Source organism: Phoxinus phoxinus (genome assembly GCF_949152265.1).
Source record: "Phoxinus phoxinus genome assembly, chromosome: 15".
NCBI lineage: Eukaryota > Metazoa > Chordata > Actinopteri > Cypriniformes > Leuciscidae > Phoxinus > Phoxinus phoxinus.
Window position 1 is genome coordinate 16,441,415 of NC_136890.1, and position 20,987 is coordinate 16,462,401.

A 20,987-nucleotide genomic window follows, 5' to 3' on the forward strand; every position below is an offset into this window, starting at 1 on the left:
ACACACACACACACACACACACACACACACACACACACACACACGCACACACGCAAACATTCCAGCACCAAGGCTGCCTTACACCTCTCTAGTCCCCACCTAGCGTTTTAGGGGGCAGGCAGCCTTGTTTTAGAAACAGATGATAAATAAATCAAAGTGCACTAAGCACTGCTTCCACATGGCAATCGGCCTCCTTCATAGCGTCTGCACCTCATCAATCACGCCATTGTCTGCCTGAAAGGCGAGCCTTGTAAATGTCATCTCCACTCAAACCCAAGGAGAGGCGAATCAGAATGCACCCACTGAAGAGGGTCTCTCTCTCTCTCTCTCTCTCTCTCTCTCTCTCTCTCTCTCTCTCTCTCTCTCTCTCTCTCTCTCGCATGCTTTTTTTTTTTTTTAATTGAGTAGTGTAATTAAACTAAAAAACCCGGCTGGACTGCCTTTTGACAGGACGGATGAAGACCCCTTTTAATAGGGCTATGAAACATATTTGTTAAAAGGGATGAGGCAATATGTGGGCATATGATAGGTTGCCCTTATGTGTCAGAGTTTTTCATTTATGATTAAAACCCAGTGAAATTGGGTCCTTGTATTCAATTACACACACACACACACACACAAAACTTGAATGAGATGCCAGTGGAAGAATGATGCATAATTGTTTTTATTCCATGATGGTAATCAAAAAGATGTTGTGTTGTAGATTGCTGCTTGTTCTCATTGATTATCTATACGCATTGAGTCGGTTTAGCTACATTTGTGGATTTTTTCTTCTTCTTGTGGCAAGACAATTAAGACATGTCATTTGTATTGTTGATTAAAGTAAGAAAACTAAAGCTGTGTTCTGATTCACAGGGAGCTTACGCAGTGTTCACTGCACCCTACTGTGCAGGAAAGATGTTCACTTCACTTGACAGAATTTGAGAAGACCTGACAACATTTCAGTTGATTAGGAGTTTCAGGTATGTGACATAATATAGTAATGTAAATAAAAATAATATGAACTATAATAATTCCATAAATATACAGTAAATGTACATTGTTTTGTATATGAGATGTACAATACCGTTTAAAAGTTTAGGATCAGTAAGATATTGTACTCTTTAGTTAATGCCTTTATGTAGAATGCATTAAAATCATTAATTATGCCTTTATGGTCTCATGAATAATTGTAACCACAGTTGTAATGCATTATAATGCTCATCTATTCATTGAACACACCTTTTTCAATAACCAATTTCAGATGTAACGAAGAATCTGCAAATATTATAATGCGTTTTTACTTTGGTTAGAATGATTTCTGAAAAGATTCAGTATAACGTACATAATTAACAATACATGTATAATGCATTATACATAAAAGCTTTAAGTAAACTGTTACTGATTTGCCTTTCTTTAAATAAATCAATTATTTTATCCAGCAAGGATGTATTAAATTGATTGAAGTAATAGTAAAAACTTTGCTTCAAATGCTGTTCTTTTGAACTTTCTATTTATCAAAGGATCCTGAAAACAATCTATCACAGTTTCCAACAAAAATATAAAGCACCACAACTTTTTTCAACATTAATAATAAGAAATGTCTCTTGAGCAGCAAATCAGCATAGTATAATGATTTCTGATGGATCATGTGACACTGAAGACTGGAGTAATGATGCTGAAAATTCAGCTTTGCATCACATGAATACATTACATTTCATAATATATTCAAATAATAATATATTTTTGATCAAAAAGATGCAGCCTTGATGAGAATTAAAACATAATTAAGTTGATATAATTCTTATACTTGAAACCCCTATATTCCATGACAATGTTGCGGCGTTCAATATGAAAATAAATGTGAATAAATTAAATGATAATAATAAATACATTTTATAGTTAATTATTTATTTGGCTTTGAACCTGCTTAGAAACCTCACCGGAAGCAAACGATGCTGAGCAAAACGTCAGTGAATAAATAGTCAGTTTCTCTCTCCGCTCTATGTGAAGTGATATATTAATGTACATTTGCTCCCTCTGCCATTTGCAGTGCCCTTCGGACTGAACATTTTGGTTCCCAGCGATTTGAAATTTCACTTAAGATGACTGAAAACCCTGTGAAGGCGGTTGGAGCGTCCGCTGAGATGATGTACTATACAGATGATTAGAAGAAGAAAACAGGTCAGTTTTGTTAGCACATGTTTTCTATTTCATTTCATTAAACATCACTCGTGTCATGACTGAGCTCATGTTTCAGGGTGCATCGCCCTCCGTGGTTATCATCAAGGTTCTGCTATTTTAATCCATAAACTCAATCACCCTTTCTGATGCGTCCATGTTGGGGTAACATAAGCCACTAAGAGATGCGGGGCGACCCTCTAGAGATATGAACTCTGGGACCCCTCGCGGCGGATCAATAGGACAGGGGTGCCGAAATAAATCATGATGTTCAACTGCTGTCTGTCAAACACCTGCATCCACACACACACACACACACACACACACACACACAGAGACAGCACTCAGTTTTATGGCAGTGCTCAGTGTTATTGCAATCTTATGATAGCTGCAGCTAATTTATCTGATTGCCAGAACACCTCGCACTTTCCACCTCTCACGCCTGGGATGCAAAAGTCTACTAAACTGGAGCAAGAAGCGCTTAAAGTGATTTACGCAGTCTGTCAATAACACCGGTGCTCATCATAGCCTGTTGTGAATATGGAAGCCATCTTTACATTTCAGAATAATAACGCGTCCATAGGGAACAGAGAAAAAAACAATGGTAGATATCCATCAGGAGCGCCCCCCCCCCACCCCCCACCCCGGATCACTTGATGGCTTTGCACGGACTCCAGACATGAAATAAAAGGCAGGCGAACGATACGCCGCTGCTAGCAGCGGGGCAGACCCCATCAAAAGCAAGAGTGGCACACACACTGAATGAACACGTCAGCTACCTTTTGGCTTTTTTAAATGAAACGGCATAAAGGGCTCCCCTGCCACTCCGCTGCGCTGGCAGCCGCCACCAATTGCGTTGGAAAATCTATTTTGGAGTGAGCGCACCCCCCCTCCCCTCCCTTTCCACCCTGGTCCCCTTCTCCTTCCCTTCAAATCAAAAGGAAGAAAAGAGTGACTGCTGGACTGACATCAATCAAAGCCGGGGACGCGCTGGCGGCCAGGAACAGAAGAGGACGGGGTCCAGAGTTCACAGGTTAAAGCAGGCGATGGAGGGAGGAGGGAAGAAACGAGGGGAGGGGGGTGGACGGAGGGAAATCGGGCAGCTTGTGCCTGACTTCTGATATCTCCACGTTGTAAAAAGTGCTGAGGAGAGAGAGGGAGAGAGAGGGAGGTAGCCCCTCCTGTATTCGCCTGCCCTCATTAATCTTCATGCCATCTTCTTTACCTAGTCATGTAGAACGGCTCGATAGAGGGCCGTATAATGGGGAAGGCCCGATGCCAATTACTAGGTTAACATAGTGTTCAGCCCCACTGCAACAAAGGAATGAGATCTTGGAGGATATCTGGGGTGCAGGGGAGCAATGCATAGCATTATGAAAGACAAAAAAAGAAGAGGGAGAGGTTGACAGAAAATAGGACGTTACCCGTTTTTTTTTTTTTTGTGAGAACTAAACATATTGAAACTCAGGATTTCAGAGTAATGCAATGTAGTCATTCTTCCTTTTGGTTTTCTGTTAAAGGAGATGTGTATTTTTCCACTGTTAAAATACTCTTATGCAAACTTAAACTATAGTATATATATATATATATATATATGTAACTAAAATATTAAACATATTGCTTTGTTTATTTGAGCATCCAAACACATGCTGAACCAATGGTGCGAGTTTTGGGGCAATCCTTGCTGTTTGTCCAAACAATGGAAGACAAACAGAAAATTGTATTTTACTGCTTCCGTAAGTGTTGCTTTTTTAAATGCACACTATTGTTCAAAACTTTGGGGTCAGTAAGAGTTTTTCTTAAGTCTCTTATGCTCAGCAATTTATTTGATCAAACATATAGTAAAATACTCATATTGTGAAATATTATTAACATGTAAAATAATATTTTTTATGTTAATATATTTAAAAATGTATTCATGTGATGGCAAAGCAAAATTTTAGTGTCAAAAAATGTAGTGTTTAGTTCTTATATGCTGATTTGGCGCTAAAAAAAAAAAAAAAAAAAAAAAAATCAACATTAAATATGTTTTGTGGTAACCATTTTTTTCAGGATTTTTTGATAAATAGAAAGTTCAAAAGAATAGTATTTATTTGAAATATAAATGTCACTTTTGATTCATTGAATGTGTCCTTGCTGATTAAAAGTGTTAATTTATTTAAATAAAATCTCACTGACCCCAAACTTTTGAACAGAAGAGTAAAAGTAAATATGTATCCCTTGATTTTCATTAAAAAAATACATTAGCAAATGACACATAATAAAATAAAATAAATGACACCATCAATATTTCAGGCAAAAAAATGTATAAGTTAAAAATCCATGTTTTGGGCCCTGCAACTTTAAATGGTCCCAGTGTGACAAATGAATTTTTATCTCCTCTCCTCTCATCATTTGAGTTGAGGGATTTTGCAGAGTGATCCTCTTGTAATGAGTGCTGTCAGATTGTAAAGCTGTTGTAAAGCGCAGATCTTTAATTCCAGGTGATTAAAATAGGCCTGGCTCAGACTGGCCTGACCCCGAGGGCCCGGGGGTTTTGTTTAGGGACAAGCTCTATATTAAACGTCCTATAACAGAAATGTCACACCATCACTGTGCAGATGCTGTGGGAGAGAGACAACGTGAAATAACAAAGTGTTGATTCAGTCCTTATTGTCTCCTGTTCAAGGTAGCATGTGTAATGCACCTCTCTCTCTCTCTCTCTCTCTCTCTCTCTCTCTCTCTCTCTCTCTCTCTCTCTCTCTCTCTCTCTCTCTCTCTCTCTCTCTCTCTCTCTCTCTCTCTCTCTCTCTCTCTCTCTCTCTCTCTCTCTCTCTCTCTCTCTCTCTCTCTCTCTCCCTCCCTCCCTCCCTCCCTCTCCCTCTCCCTCTCTCTCTCTGTTTTTCGATGTTGAGGAGCATGACAATGGCCAACGGGACATCTCTACCTGCTGACGTCACTTCAAAATCCCCCTGTCCTCCAATGCTGGCTTCAGCGGCTCAGTAGGTGCTGCTCTTGTGCTACATATGCAAACAAATTTCACTTATTCACTATAATAGAAAGCTGAATTTTCAGCACCATTACTCCAGTCTTCAGTGTCACATGATCCTTTAGAAATCATTCTAATATGCTGATTTGATGCTCCAGAAACGCGTCTTATGATCACAGTTGAAACCGGTTGGGCTGTGTAATGTTTTTTTTGTTGGTAATAACAGCATTTATTTGAATTATAAATCTTTTGTAACATAATAAGTCGTTACTGTCATGTTTGATCACTTTTATGCATCCTTGATGATTGATTGATTGATTGATTATGTTTATTTCATTCATGGATATTTTTCCAAAAAAAACTTACTTCATCATCCTCATATATATAATTTATAATACCATGATGAAAAGGAGGCAGGGTGAAGAATATCTTATATTTCCTGCCCCCTTAAAAAAAAAAAAAAAAAAAAAAACATATCAAAAAACTCAACATATCAAGTCCCCGTCAATGCATGACGATAACAAATGAAACAAACTAGAAACCAAAACATCAACCTGAAACAGATTCCAAAGCAAAAGCAAACCATGATCACAACCATGAATAACAGTGTATAACAGATGAATAACAGTGTTCATTTCTACCCCTCACACAGAGAAAAAAGGTGTAACATTTTTAGAGGTACAGCTTGTCACTGGGGACGTACCCTTAAAAGGACACCTTTGTAAATGTTTTACTCCTAAAAGTTGCATATTAGTACCTTAGAGTACAAACACATACCTTAAGGTACTACTGCACTTTATAAATACTGTCCCAGTGACAAGCTAAGGCCCAAACTTTTGAACGGTAGTGTGTGTGTGTACATTTTAACATTCTTAAAAACCATACACATTTTATTTACTCTCTCCAGACAAAGATCAGGCAATATTAAGCTCTTGACAGTTTGAGGAAACAGCTTTACATTCAATCGGTTGTGAGCGGGGTTGGCAGATAAGCAGCGTTTTTTTTTTTTTTTTTTTTTTTTGTCTGAAACGATAAGGCTAAGAAAGCAAACATATTACAGGGCTCGAATTTCTGTATCTATTGCTTCCCAATAGCCCACGTCCAATAATTCATTCATTTGTAGCGTGTGAGGATGCCGCTTCCATCCGTACATACATCGCACTGATAAGAGATCTGGCGGCAGAATTGGTAATACAGAGTGAATGGGACACTGTTTGAGCTGATTAAATGAACCTGACTCTCTGCCTGGATACAAGTAGTGGCAGAGAGAGAGAGAGAGAGAGAGAGAGAGAGAGAGAGAGAGAGAAAGAGAGGCTGATTTTTGTGATATGCACAATTTCATACGACATGTGGCAGCTGCAGTAGAGAGCTGTTAGAGACGGGACGCCCCTCCCTGACCTCTGTGTCATAGATAACAGGGACACTCACAATAGCCAAATGCATCATTACGGACTTGAATAGCATAATGATTGATCTTTTTCAGGTGACGGCTTTGACGGTTACATTTTGGGCCACGCGTGTCAGAGAAGATATATATGAAGCAAACATTTGATTAAAACAAGCTGAATTGAATGAGTATTACAGTGATAAGAATCATCATTATGTTTTCTTAATATATAGGATGAATTCCAAATGCTGTCTTTGCAGCCTTGAAGGGCACTATGTCTTCAGCTGCTTCTTGTACATACAGTGCGACTTCATTTCTCTTATACACTATCGTTCAAAAGTTTAAAGTGACAGATTATTACTATTCAGTAAGGATACATTAAATTGATCAAAAGTGAGCGTAAATACAATTGTTACAAAAAAAATCAATTTCAAATAAATGATGTTCTTGTAAACTTTTTATTATTTAAATAAATACTGAATAAACATTTATCACTCTTTTCACAAAAAAAAATTAAATGTTTTAAAAATTGCTAATGATAAGGAATGTTTCAATCCACATATTATAATGATTTCTGAAGGATCATGTGACACTGAAGACTGGAGTAGCGATGCTGAAAATTCAACTTTGCCATCAGAGGAATAATTTTTTATTTTAAAATAAATATATTCAAATAGAAAACAGTTATTTTAAATTGTAATCATATTTCACAATATCACTGTCATCACAGTTTTTTTTTTTAATGAATAAATGCAGTCTTGTTGAGCATAAAACATTTTAAAATTGTACCGTACAGCCAACGACTATACAGTAAGTGGGAAATATAACTTTTATTCGAAAAGTCGAAAATCAAAAAATTGTGTGAGTGTGTGTGGCTTGGTAAACCCTACATTATGGGGTTAGTGTAAGGGGATAGACTATACAGTTTGTATAGTATAAAAATCATTGTTTATGGAATGTCCCCATAAAATATGAAAACAGTGTGTGAGTGAGTGTGTGTGTTTGTGTTTGTGTGTGTGTTTGTCTTGCGTTTTGCGTATTGTCAGATGGACAGACCATGCATTTCAAAATGTATTTGAATTAAAGACACAAATAAACAGAATTCAAACAAATTTGCCATTTTCAAAATCTATACATAAATAAAAACGAATGAAAAAGTATAATGCAGGATTTCTTTTTAATATTTATTGGTTTGTGTATCACTATTTTTAGACATAAAATGTCAACTAGGTGAAAGTCCTTCTAAAGTTAAATGACTGGCAGCAGATATTAGATACAATGCATCCAGCTGTACTGTGAGTGTACAGTATGATAGTACTGCTGATCCTAATGGCTTAAATACAGATTGACTTAATCATTAGTAGTGTAGTAGTTTCTTTTTTATGAGTGAAAAATATGAATAAATAAGAGCGAGAAAGAGAAATCGAGAGCACATCCATGAGCCAGTTATGGCCTTTATTAGGATCACTCATGATTAGCTACAGTTTAAAATGAGTGTGAAGTGTCATTCAATTACAAATGCCAGAGCAAGTAGGGATCACTGCAAATATCAAGAGCTCTGTTCTGAATGAGTGTAATGAGGCACTCTGAACTCGGCTATCATTATGGACAGGACAATCGGAATAATTAGAAAATATTTTATGGATATATTTAATACAATCGTGGAGTTTTAATAAATTAACTTATAACACAGATTCAGGTGTCCTGGCTATGGCATGAACATTGTTTAGAAATGTAGCAAGGCTAATTTGACATTCAGTGAAATATTACATTTTTAACCATCTATACCATTTTTTATAAGTTAAATTCAGACATTTTAGTTGACACACTTTTTGATTTGTAACAACAACCGATCAATATTTCGCACTAGCTCATTTCAAAACACTTTATAGCGAGGGATATATATATTTCATACTGTTTTCCGCATGTTTTGAAATTCTAATTCAAGCATGGCAATACATTTTTCCATTTTCATCTTTTCACCAGTCTACCATTCCATTACAGAAAAACACCGGGAGCAAAAGGTTACCTTCTCTACAGAAACATGTAAACAGACTGAAAGGTCATCAAACAGAGCCCAGTGCCGCTGCGCCCATCTCTAGCGGAGGAGGAATTTAAAAAAGAAAGGTTGTGAGGAAAAGTGGCTGGCCCTTTCAAAAGCACAGAACAGGACGAGAAGGGTAAGTAGAAGAAAGAGAGGCAGAGAGCACACGCTTTCTTCCATATCCACCTCCATAAGTCTCCTGCAACTCAATTGGGTGAATTAGAATAGCAAGCATATATATCAATGTGTAGGACTAACCTTGTTTACCTCTGGCTCTCACGTCTATGCCACTGTTTCATTGTGGTGTAACAACACTCAAAAGCTTTTAAACTTTTGCCCTCAATTTCGGTTGTTCACTGTTAAGTCATGGGCTAAATAAGGGTTCATGAAATACTGAAATATTACACTGTATTTGCCTACTGTTGGTGAAGTTAACATACAGTACCATGTGTAGCATGTGTAACAACCCAGTCACATGTGACGCTCATTTTGAAATCACCACCAGGTGGCGCAAAGGAACGGTTCGCAACATTGCTTAGTAAGGCTGGAATTGTGACATTTTTACTTGTAGATGAAAATAAAATAATGAAATAAATTACCGGTACTGGTGGTAATAATAATAAAAATAATACTATGGCATTCTAACAGTTAACTACGGCTAATTATTTTTAATATAAATGCTTAACGTTCCAGCTATTTGACTACTTTTACAGTGCTTGCTTTTTTACTGTACAGTACTAGCCAGTATTTTAGGAATGCGTTATGCCGTACAATAAATTGAAATAATAGAAAAGCTGGATTACTCTGAATGGGAATGAGTGATATAGCAACACGTGGATTTATTTACTTTGTCATTGTGACCAAATTATTGTGACCAAATTTGAAACTACATTTTTGTACAAAAATTCATGATAATATAAACGCAAGACAATCACGATTTTGTCAACTTTTTCACATGTTGCTTGGGATTAATTCAGCGACAACATAATAATATAATGTCGTTTCGTTTCAAATGACGCCAGTGACATGGATTAGACGAGCAATAGAAACAGAAGAGGAATATAAACCAGAGATGACACCTAAAATGGCTGCTGATTTATCGCTGTAGTGAGTTTGGTACTGGGCTTCCATGTATATTAGCGCAACAAATCTGGGTCCATTTAGCAAGGAGATGCTCATACATACATCACCAGTTTCAGCTCCAAGCCAAGGTCAGAACTCATTGCATCAATCTTTTCAGCAGAGGCTACTCCACACAAGGGCAGGTTTGTAACTGTCGCCACGGTAATAGAATCTTTTTTTCCTTCTGCTTCATCTTTTCTCTTATCATGTGAAATATATATTCAACTTCTCCTCTTTCCCTCATTCTCTTCCATTGCATTTTTTTATCTTTAAAACATTGGGTGAACCTCATTCTTTTTCTTGCGGACACATGCTCTGAGGATCATAGATTTTTAACGCTTTCATTTCTGGCCCTGTCAGGGGGCCTTTATAACAAATAACAGTCCCTCTACAAAAGGCCTTGACCTCCTGAAATATCTTTGATAGGGTTTTCCTTTAAAAAAATGAAATGCGTTTATATTTTTATATAATGTGTATGTACTGTTTTACTATTATAATTTTATACTAGGTTTCTATGTGTATGCATAAAAAAAGAAAAATGAAAGAAATTTCAGAGAAAAAAAGAAATGAACACTATTCTGCAAGGATACCGAGCCGAACCATGCAGTGGAAAAGCGCCATATAACTAGTTCAGTTGGTCAAATTTCCTAAACCATTCATTCATTTTTAGAAACAAAGACACGTTTCTCAAAACGTTTAACACATTTTACCCGTTTTCACACACGTTCCAATTTTCTCAATATTTTCTGCAAAACTCAAAAATGCCCTCATTTTGCACAGGTTTAACCGTTCTCATTCAGAAAATACAAGTACATAATTACCTCAAGTGTCACACTGTAAACTCTAATAACACACATTTATCCATGTGTAAACATGAAGTGACACACCAGTCTCAACCCACAGGTGATTGTGTGCTTAGGAGAATGAATCCAAAAGAGGAAGAGGAGAGGAAAATAAAAGAAAAATGAAGGGGACGGAGGACATTTGTTCCTGATGAAAAACAAAGCACTATAGTTGACCATGTTCTTGTGCAGGAAGGACCATGAGGGGAGTTGGGCTACAGGCTCATCTACAAGGTTTCTTTACTCACACATACAGTGTAATTACAGTACACAATACCAGCAGTTTCGATGAGAACTATCACTATTCTATGTACAGTAAATACTGTAGTACATGTTGTACACCCTCAAACTCATAATTGTCAAACTGATTTGTGGCCAAGTACTTCTTACATTTCGTATTTTTGCAGAACTAAGAGACAACTGCCTAGGGGAGGGAGAGAAACACAAGAAACAACAAGACTACGAAACTGCTCTTGTATGGCAAATTGGTCATTACCAGTTTACCGTAATGCAATTTGGCAGAGGATGTTGAATTTTTTACGGTACTGTAATTGACAGTACTATACTGTATTGTATTGCATATAAAGTTCATATTGTGCTAGTTCACTAGTGTTTTTCATCTACTTGCAAGATCTCTTTACAGAAGTGTAATAAAAATTAACTTTTCTTAAGCTTATTGTTGAATTTCACTGTATCTGCAACCCTCTATTTATGCGGAACTGTAATAGACATTACCGTATGGCTTGACCAGACGTGAAACGAGATGATGAGAACATTGATGCTGTTGCTATTGCTGAGTAACTTGTACATTTGCTCCGTTTGAAAAGAAAACTTTTGAAAATTTTACTGTGCATGGACTTGCATGTTTTGTCAGTGTGACGTTTCAAATGTCAGGATTTTGTCTATATATACAAGTGTATTGTAGAGTTTCGCTACTAGAACTTTCAGCATTTATAATGACATTACAGTATTATTGCTTTATGCACTTACGTAAGTTATCAGTCATTGCTGTGAATTCACAAAAGTTCCAAATTATTGATCTGAAAACCTAGTGTAAAGCGTTTGGTAGCAGTGTCTTGAATTAATCCCTCCAGTCACAGTGTGTAACAAACAGTCATGTAGTCTATGTTTTTGACAGTTTGTGTGTATTGTCTGAGGGCAAAGTTTGAATGTAAAGATTGGAGAAAAGGGGGAGTTGTTCGCAGAACTGTCTAAGCATTTTAGGAAAAACTGTAATAATAAAAAAAAATTCTTGAGCATCAAATTAGCATATCAGAATGATTTCTGAAGGATCATGTGACACTGCAGACTGGAGTAACGATGCTGAAAGTTCAGTTTTGCATCACAGGAATAAATTACATTTTAAAATATATTAAAATAGAAAACAGTTATTTTAAATTTTAATAATATTTCACGATTTTACTGTTTGTTTTTGCTGCATTTAATGCAGCCTTTTTAGAATTAGAGACTTATTTCAACATTATAAAATCTTACCGACCCCCACGACCCATTACCAAACATAACACACGACTCATTATGACTATTTATTTTATCGTTAGGCTATATATATATATTCCTTATTTTACAGCTTGTCAGGCCCAGCTCTTATTCATCTGAAAAGAGAGAACTTTTTCACAAAAAATGTGATACAAGTTCAGAACGGCAAGAGGGAGAGTAAACGATGACAGAATTTAGTTTTTTTTTTTTTGGGTGAACCAACCCTTTATGAGTAAAATATGAACAGCATGAACATGTTATTTTTTCTACAGCATCGTTGCTACTGTCTACTCCAGAGTCTGAATATCTGAAGATAAATTTGGTTTGAGCAATTGTGCTGAGTCAATATTAGCTATTGTGATTACTCCTGCAAAAGTGTGTTATGCTTTATGTAAGATTAATACTAAAATCAATCACCCACAGAGCACTTTATGTGTACAAGTCCATTTAGTGAGGGGGGAGGGGGGAGGGGAGGGGGGGGGGGGGGGAGAAGAGAAGAGAGGTGAGTAAATATATAAATAAAAAAAACACCTCATTTAATTGATGAACTTGACCTGCTTTTCCTTGATGCCAATTTTCATTTGATCTATAAAAATATGCTTGAGTGACATTATGTGACAGCATCTTAATCACTGTGAGGGTAAATAAGAATAATTTATGCTGGTTGATTGTGGGCAGAGGGCCATGAATCAGTGCTACGTCAAATATAACACCAGGTGCATTGATGAGGTGGAGAGGCCGCAGACAGCAGATTGGGCTGTAAAGGGAGTAGAGGCAGGAAACACTGACACTCTTACCCCACTCCCAGCATGCAACAGTGGACACTAGTGGCTAATCTTGGCAGCAAAACTTGTACATGAAGAATCAGTGGTGTTATGTAATTGTAGGAGATCAAGAACTTTTAAACAAACAAACAAATAAATAAATAATAATTGCTGATTGCAAAAACTAATAGAATTAAAAATATAACATTTATAATATAACATATTAAAAATTAAATTAAATTGTGTCACACGTTTTACCCCAATTAATAGTTGAATAGGTCAACAGATGTGAACCCCCCCCCCCCCCCCAAAAAAAAATCAGTCATACTTTTTAAACATGCCAAATTTTTATCCTAAAATTCATAGCATAGATGGGTATTAAATAAATTAAAAAGTAAGCATCTCATTACCTCTGCAGTAATTAATAAATCATATCACATTCACATTCATAGTTGTTCCTTGGGGGTTGCGCATGGCTGCATTGATCTTCCCTTCAGGTCTCATTGTGTGTGTGTGTGTGTGTGTGTCTCATCACAGGGAAAGTCCCTCAGATAAAGTCCATCATGGAGATGGCTTCTGACAAATATTTTGAGTGTGACGAAGACATGACAGCTGTCAGTCAAGGCCTAGGCACTGGGAGGTAGAACATTTTGTTTGCCACGAGGTTCGGTTTAGGCAGGGACTGAGTGTATGGCATCGGCAAACTTAGTTTGCACAGAAATAGCAGGGTCACATAAAGTAAAATAAAATATTTGTGTTAACTTAAAGGTACACTATGTAACTAGCTGTTAAAAAAAGAACAAGAACATTTTTCTGGTTGTGCTTTGGCTCTGCCTGACTGTGCGGATGAATATGGTTATCCGACTGCTCATAAAACATTCACTACTAGGCTTAATAGAACCGGTTTAGATGGAAAGGATCTCAAGCTGACTAGCTGAAAATGTTACTGTAGCTTTACCCATTGTACTAGAAAATAAATTCCAGCACAGCTACGACAAACATAATGAAATGACCCTTCACAATAGATAATGCTTTACAATAAACTCTGTTAGAGAGCTACATACTGTATGGCCATTTACTGTATCTGTTCAATAAAATTCCTTACTCCACTGTTCAGTAATAAAAACGCCATCTTTCGCGTCACTTTTACAACATCTCAAATCCCTCAGTTCTTGCCATCTCTGAAAAGCCAAGCCAATCTTGATTCTCGTTTAATTACGAGCTCTGTCCTGTTCTATTTTTTGCATGCGGAAGCTCATTCTATTGCCGTTTAAAAAAAACAACAACAGGCAATTCCTTGGAGGTTCGAGATTTGTCGTGCTCCACATCAACCTTTCTTGCTCATTGTGACAACTAAACTATACCACTCACACATGCCGGAGTAGCCAAAGCAACTTTCCTTTATTTGCGGATATGACGAAATGCACGGACGAGTGACGCATTCAATTTCCTGTGAAAACAATCCCGACAGGTCTAAAATAAAAACACTTAAAATAGGCGTACCATATTGAATCATGGTTAGACAAACAATTTTTGGAAGAAGGATTGATGATGTATTAACTGATTATTTCAATTTTGTTAATTTTGGAAAACCCAATTCGGTTAGTTAGGGATCCAGTGTTTTGTTACCAAAGGTAAGTGCACATGTTAAGAAATATATGTTTGGATCCAAAAGTCATATAGTTAGGGCTCCAAAGTTAACCTAAAGTCAACCTATTTTACTTCTATAATGTATTTCTGATTGAAACAGGATACTCAAAGAAAATGTGCATAGATTAATTGTTCACAGCAAGACCAAGTTGCATGAACTTAGTCTTTATGTTAAAGGACAAGTTCGGTATTTTACACTTAAAGGACAAGTTCGGTATTTTACACTTAAAGCCCTGTTTGCAGATCGTATCTGATGAAATAGAACGGTTAAGATTAAAATTTGGACATATGCTGCTGTCGCGAGAATTTTAGGTTTATTTAGCTTTTGTGGACCTATTTTGCCAAACGTGTCACACCCATGATTCTTCCGTTGAGAGCTTGAATAATAGACACTCCAGCGGCGGAGTAATACCGCACCTCACACAGCACATTCAATACAAGTCATGGAGTTGGACAAAAACTACGATAAAAGCTGTTGGAATGCATCTTTTTCAGCGATTTTTTTTGGAACCGTATCAGTGAACACCCCTGACCACTCGGTGAGTTTCACGTCTTTGTAAACGAAAATTTAATGTGTTTTAGGAAGGAATCTTCCAGTGCACATATACAACCATTGTGGGGGTGAGGGGGGGAAGCGATATAAACCTAAAATTCTCGCGACAGCAGCGTCTGTCCAAAGTTTAATCTTAACCGTTCTATTTCATCAGAAACGATCTGAAAACAGGGCTTTAAGAGTAAAATACCGAACTTGTCCTTTAAGACTAGAACTAGTTTGACCAACTAGCAGTGACAAGAGGTAATCAGTCTTACTCTCCGATTTAAATGAGTCCAATCTACCTTATGTAACTGACTTTAAAAAGTTAGGACCAGTCGTGAAAAAAAAGAAAATAGATGTCTAACTTTTAAGAATATGCAACAGGCCACAGGAATGTGCATTTATACAAAGTAAACCGGATCCATTTTCAAACATGAGCCTAATCTGTCATAATCCTGTCGAAATCATCCAGAACTTTTATTATTATTTGATAGACAGGGAAGATGTATGTCTATTAATTTAGCAGATACTTTTATCCAAGGTGACTTACTAATAAGATTTGCTCAGACAAAGATTTGTGTGTTTTCCTTTGCGTTATTGTGATTAACATAATGACCAGATTCTTGTTTTTCCAAGGGGCTGCAGAAACAAAAGACAGATACATTTTAATGTTGCTGCATGTGGCATACAGTAGCCTATAAGGAGAATAGCATGGCATATCATCCTGCATGGCTGTGCTATATTCCGTCAGTCATCAATGGCCACGTCTTTATGTCTGCTTTCGATCTCTGCCTTCAAAGGCCATTAGCAGTTTTCCCTTTTGAGAGGAGAAAGGCACGAGCTCTAGTCCCTGAGTTCTTCTCGCGCTAACACAAAATGACATGTTTCCAATGAGTGAACCGATAATCCCTTCTATTTGTTTTCTGCTCTGCGGTTAACAAGTTTCATTAAACAAATTTGGCTGTAAAAAGGCTGTAATATTTCTGCTGACATTTTAGAACTAGCTGTTGCTTGAGAGAGTGAGATGTACAGATTCGAATGAATGTTGGGTTTAACTGCAACATAATATACTGTAGTTTAATATAGTTATATGCTAGACTTGAACACGGGTATCCATCAAGAGAGATGTGTTTACCCTTCTTAATCTGTCTTCAAAGAGGAGGACAAGTCCTTCTGGAGGACACATGCTGGGCCCGGCATCTTCTGTGCTGTTGGGGATGATCCTTGGCCCCAGTTTTGAGAGACACTGGTGTTCCCCCTTCTCGAAAACAGCTGTCCTTCCCACTCAGCATTTATCTTCTCTGATCTGCCCCAACCTTTTAGAGCTTTCTCATCTGACAGCTTCCAGACACACCAAGTCAAACTTCACTGGGAGCTAATATCGCATGCATATACACGCTAACACTTATCCTGCTGGCCAGACCCCCAGTGCCACGGGATCCTGTCGAGAGCTCGGCCATATTCTTTGCCACAGGACGGTTGTTGTGATACAGCCTCAAGAGAACAAATGAGACTTAAAAATCACAATTTTTTTTCTTTTTTTTTTCTAGTAAATCGAAACATATCTAAAATTAGATACTTGAGAAGCAATTTTGGAGGAACATTTTAATATATTTTAAAATCACTTTTGTGTACCTTTTAGTGAGGTTTTATGCTTCAAGAAAAAACCCAGAATGTAAATATATCTTCATTTTTTTTGCTACAGTATAATCTATTAGAAATGCTTCCTAATAATAATACTATAATTCCTTCTAATCAAAACTTAATTGGATAAACTGAGATATTTAAAGTTTTATATACTTAACTATTTGCCCATCAGGAAAAACAATCAAAAACATACCTCATGCTGTTCAAATATAAGACACACATTTGCAGACTTTTTTTTTTTTTACACAAATGACAAAATATTTTGATCTCTCAGAATGATAAATGAGATATTTCCCCATATTTGCTGGATTTTTTTAAATAGAAAAAAAAACAACAACAACTGGCAATAATTGAATCCTGGAGATGTAGTGCTGGTACTGCAGCTTGTTGACTGTTCACTGTCCACTCAAATGTTCATCTATCATACAGGAGCAAACTGCAGAAATGCATAATATTTTTAAAATGTTGATTAGTGAACCTTGTGCCGCAGTTTATCAAGGTAATACATCACCAGTGATGAGATATTAATCTCTGGATGAGCCATAACCGTTTCTTCCCCTCTGACAGGTCTAGAGCTCACAGGACTTTAATATGACAACGGAGCTCCGAGAGCCATCTCGGAAAATTAATTAAAAACCGAATCAAACCTGGTAGAAAACACAACCAACACTTAATGAGGACTCAACGCCATGAATCAGCCAGCCACCGCAACAGGAGCTTTATATATCCACGGCCACACTTTTAGATGTGCAGTGATGTATTAGCCCTGCGTGTCATGGACAAATGTGGTGTGCTTTTAATGTATTGATAACACAAACACATACACAAGCACGCACACACACATTAAAAAATGCGCTGGACAAGTAAAACAATGAAAACACCTGACTGACAACATAAAGACAACTCTTTTATTCCAGTTAAAAATTAAAGTAATGCAAAAATTAAACAATACAATGCCACAAAGCAAATTTAGATTTGATGAGCCAATAAGTCTCGGTGTTTGTGCCACTAATCACGTTAATTGATCTTTCTTTTGTGGCACAGGAGCTGGGCTCAGATTGCATTAGGCATAATGAGGATTTAATGTGGGGTCAAGAGCAGGCCGGGGTCCTACCTTGTCAGGACATTGAGGGAGACTGTGTTTGTTTACACCCCGCTAGGCTCACCGTTCCACACAACAACTGCACCAGGGGACGGCACGGGGAGGGGCCCACGTAGGCGGAATGTTCTCGCTAATGTTCTTTGAAAATAAAGACACCATTTGTTTTTGATTTATTTACTTTTTTTTTTTTTGTTGAATAAAAATAAATATTTGATTAAATGTGTTTATTTTTTATTTTTTTTTATTTTCTGAGGATAAACAACAACAAAAATGACAATATTGCATATTCAATATTTGAAAATATATCTTTTTAATTTGTTCTACAGCAGAACAGGAAACATTTATTTATTTATACTTACATTCATTTAATCATTTATATATATTTATTGTAATAATATTTATTATACTAATAATATCTATTCTACAGCAGTGTAGGACACCAACAAATCTGAAGTTAAAAATACATTGTGAGTTTAGAAAAAAGCTACATTCCTGTGTGTGTGTGTGTGTGTGAGTGTTTTTGTTTATTTGATCAATGAGGACACAAATTTGTATAATGACATGGGTATTACACTGTTATTACAATATAAACATGGTTTATGGAACTATTCCTGAGTCCTCGTAATTAAAATGTAAAAAATGGGTATGTTCAGGGGTAGAGTTAGGGTTAGGGGATAGAATATACAGTATGTATGTACAGTATAAAAACCACTACGCTTATTGAATGTCCTCATAATGATAGGTGCACCAACGTGTGTATGTTTGTTTGTGTGCACACAACTCCTGAGGTCATGCCACACTTTTCATGACAAAGGGCATAGTGAACCCAGCTCTCCCGTCTGGTGAACAATCCCAGCCCTGTCTGTCTTTCCTCTACAGATCAGCCCACACAAAAGACCAGATTCAGCTGTTTATGAACCCCTCTGCCTCTCTATTCATCTAGTGCTGCCATTATTCCAAGGTCATGCCAAAGAGCTGGATTTAGAAAGCCCTAACTGAAGTCCAATTAGATTCACAGTCCTTTCCACACAGCCCAACACTAGCATGGAATTCTTCCCCCCTCCTGTTGGACAGGTGACCTCTATTTAAGAGATACCCAGATAGGTAGTAGGGAAGAGATGCATTGAAATGAAATGAAACTTATACAATAACAGGGAAGAAGATCGGATTAGTCTCCCTTTCATGCTGTTTTTGTTTTTGCTTTAGACTGGGACAGAAAAGATTGCAAGTGCATTCGGAAATGAATTTAATATATTTTTCAATCCCAAACCGGTTCTGAAAGCTTCTCATTTTTGAAGTTGAGACCTGAAAGGGAGGAACTAAAATACCAAGTGATATCATGCTTCAGGTATTAATGAGAATTTCATTTTGATAACATTGATGGAGAGATGTTTGAAATATATAATAAAGTTGTCATCCAACGGAGGGGAAAAAAAACTCAGGGCAATGTTTACCCTTTTAAAAAACGGTTCCTGAAATGTCAGGAAAGCCTCTGCCATCTTTGGCACTAACAGAGAAAAGGCCTTGGTCCTCGAGGGCATTTTCAACAAAGCATGTTGAAAGCACCTCTTTTCGAATATAGCGGAAAAGACGGACAGTTATAAGGTGAAACTAAATTAATTTAGGCTTTTAGACTGAGGGAGTTAAATCGAACACAGAATCTTATCGCAGTTACCCTTTCCTCGGGTTTAGCTGCGTAGCAAGTGATAGAGTAAAGCCAATCCTAATGTTTACTCATTAACTCAGAGGACAGACGGTAGACAGGGACTTGAAACTCCAAAGGGGACAGCTCCTCTAACTGTGTCTCCTTGATAAGTTTGCATTTCAAAAGACCTTGGTCTAATCCATTAGGGGGGCTAGGAAAACAAGATGTTCCTCTCCAGTTTGGCTAATTAGCTTTTTTTCTCCCCCCTTCCTCGTCAGAGCAGTCCATATTCTTAAAGTGCTGTTGGGATCCAGATGTGTAACTAGGCTAATGACTGACTGACTAACAAAGAAAAATGGATGCCCAATTCTTGAGCAGCGATGGAAGTCTCTGGTAGTCAGTGCCCATTTTAGGCCCACAGAGTTAATCACCCTGAGCGCTTTGCCAAATGCATCTTTACATCCATTTAGTGACATTTAGGTCTGGTAAGTCAGACAGATGTTTGTTTTAGTGGTGATGTGGTAAGTATTGGACAACACTTTGTCCAGCCCTGAGTTTGACTTATTGTAATCTGTTTAAAGGGGTCATTTGTAACTGAGTTAAGAAAGAAAGAATTAATGAATGAATTCTATTTAAATATGGCAATTTAAGAAGTCAAACAGCATTATGCAAAGCTCACTTGTTATTGCCATTATTGTCCCTTCTTACTGTGAAGTTCCTATTGTGGTGGAGCGGTAAAATTTGTATTAGTCCATTGATTCAAAATAATTTTAAATATGCAACATTTTTGGGTTCAGTAAGAATTTTTGATAAATGTTTTTGAAATAAGTCTCTAATGCTCACCAAGGTTCCAGTTATTTGATCAAAATTTCAGTCACAAACAGTAATATTGTGACGTATTACATGGCTTGGCTGAATTCTAATGTAGAATGCGGTCAGTTATTTCTCGATAACAGACCGCTGCTAAGTATAACAAACCGTTGCCATGAAAAACAGAGCGTTGCCATGGACGCAGGATTCTAACCGAATGGACTATTTTCATTAGTGGAAGCAATACAATCATTTTTAAATCAATAAACTCCTTTTTAAATCAATATTTTGTGTCAAATAATTGATTTATTTGGTAGGTAGCCATGTAATAAGCGGGATAATGTACAGCGAGGTGATTGTTATAGCGAATGCAACACTGACAGGCTGTTCGCGCGTCGGGGTCTTAAATCAGCCTGAAGAGGTTGTATTCGCTATAACAACCACCTCTTATTTATTTACACTTATTATTAACAGTTATTACACTGTTTTCTATTTTAACGTATTTTAAAATGTAATTTATTCCTGTGATGAAAAAGCTGAACTTTTAGCATCATTACTCCAGTCCTCAGTGTCAGACAATCCTTCGGAAATCATTCTAATATGCTGATTTGGTGCTCAAGAAACATTATAGGTGTCATTTTTGAAGTAGCTTTATAAAATAACTTGTTGCAGTAATGAAGAAGGAAGGAGTTTATCTTTAATGCTACATGTTTGTCGTTGTTATCAAATTGCATTTGTTATTAAATTGTCTAACTAAAAATGTCGCCATGTTATCTGCTCACTTACAAACTCTAAAAGATGATGCTAAATTATC

General features: G+C 36.9%; 1 long non-coding RNA gene across 1 annotated transcript; it reads left to right on the forward strand.

Annotated features, from left to right (window-relative positions):
- Window positions 1-854: 854 nt before the first annotated feature.
- Window positions 855-11,709, forward strand: LOC307011801. The gene is made up of 6 exons (XR_013800476.1): window positions 855-962; window positions 2,033-2,163; window positions 5,058-5,141; window positions 8,520-8,695; window positions 10,585-10,757; window positions 10,931-11,709. It is a non-coding gene; the product is annotated as an uncharacterized lncRNA (long non-coding RNA).
- The last annotated feature ends 9,278 nt before the right edge of the window (window positions 11,710-20,987 follow it).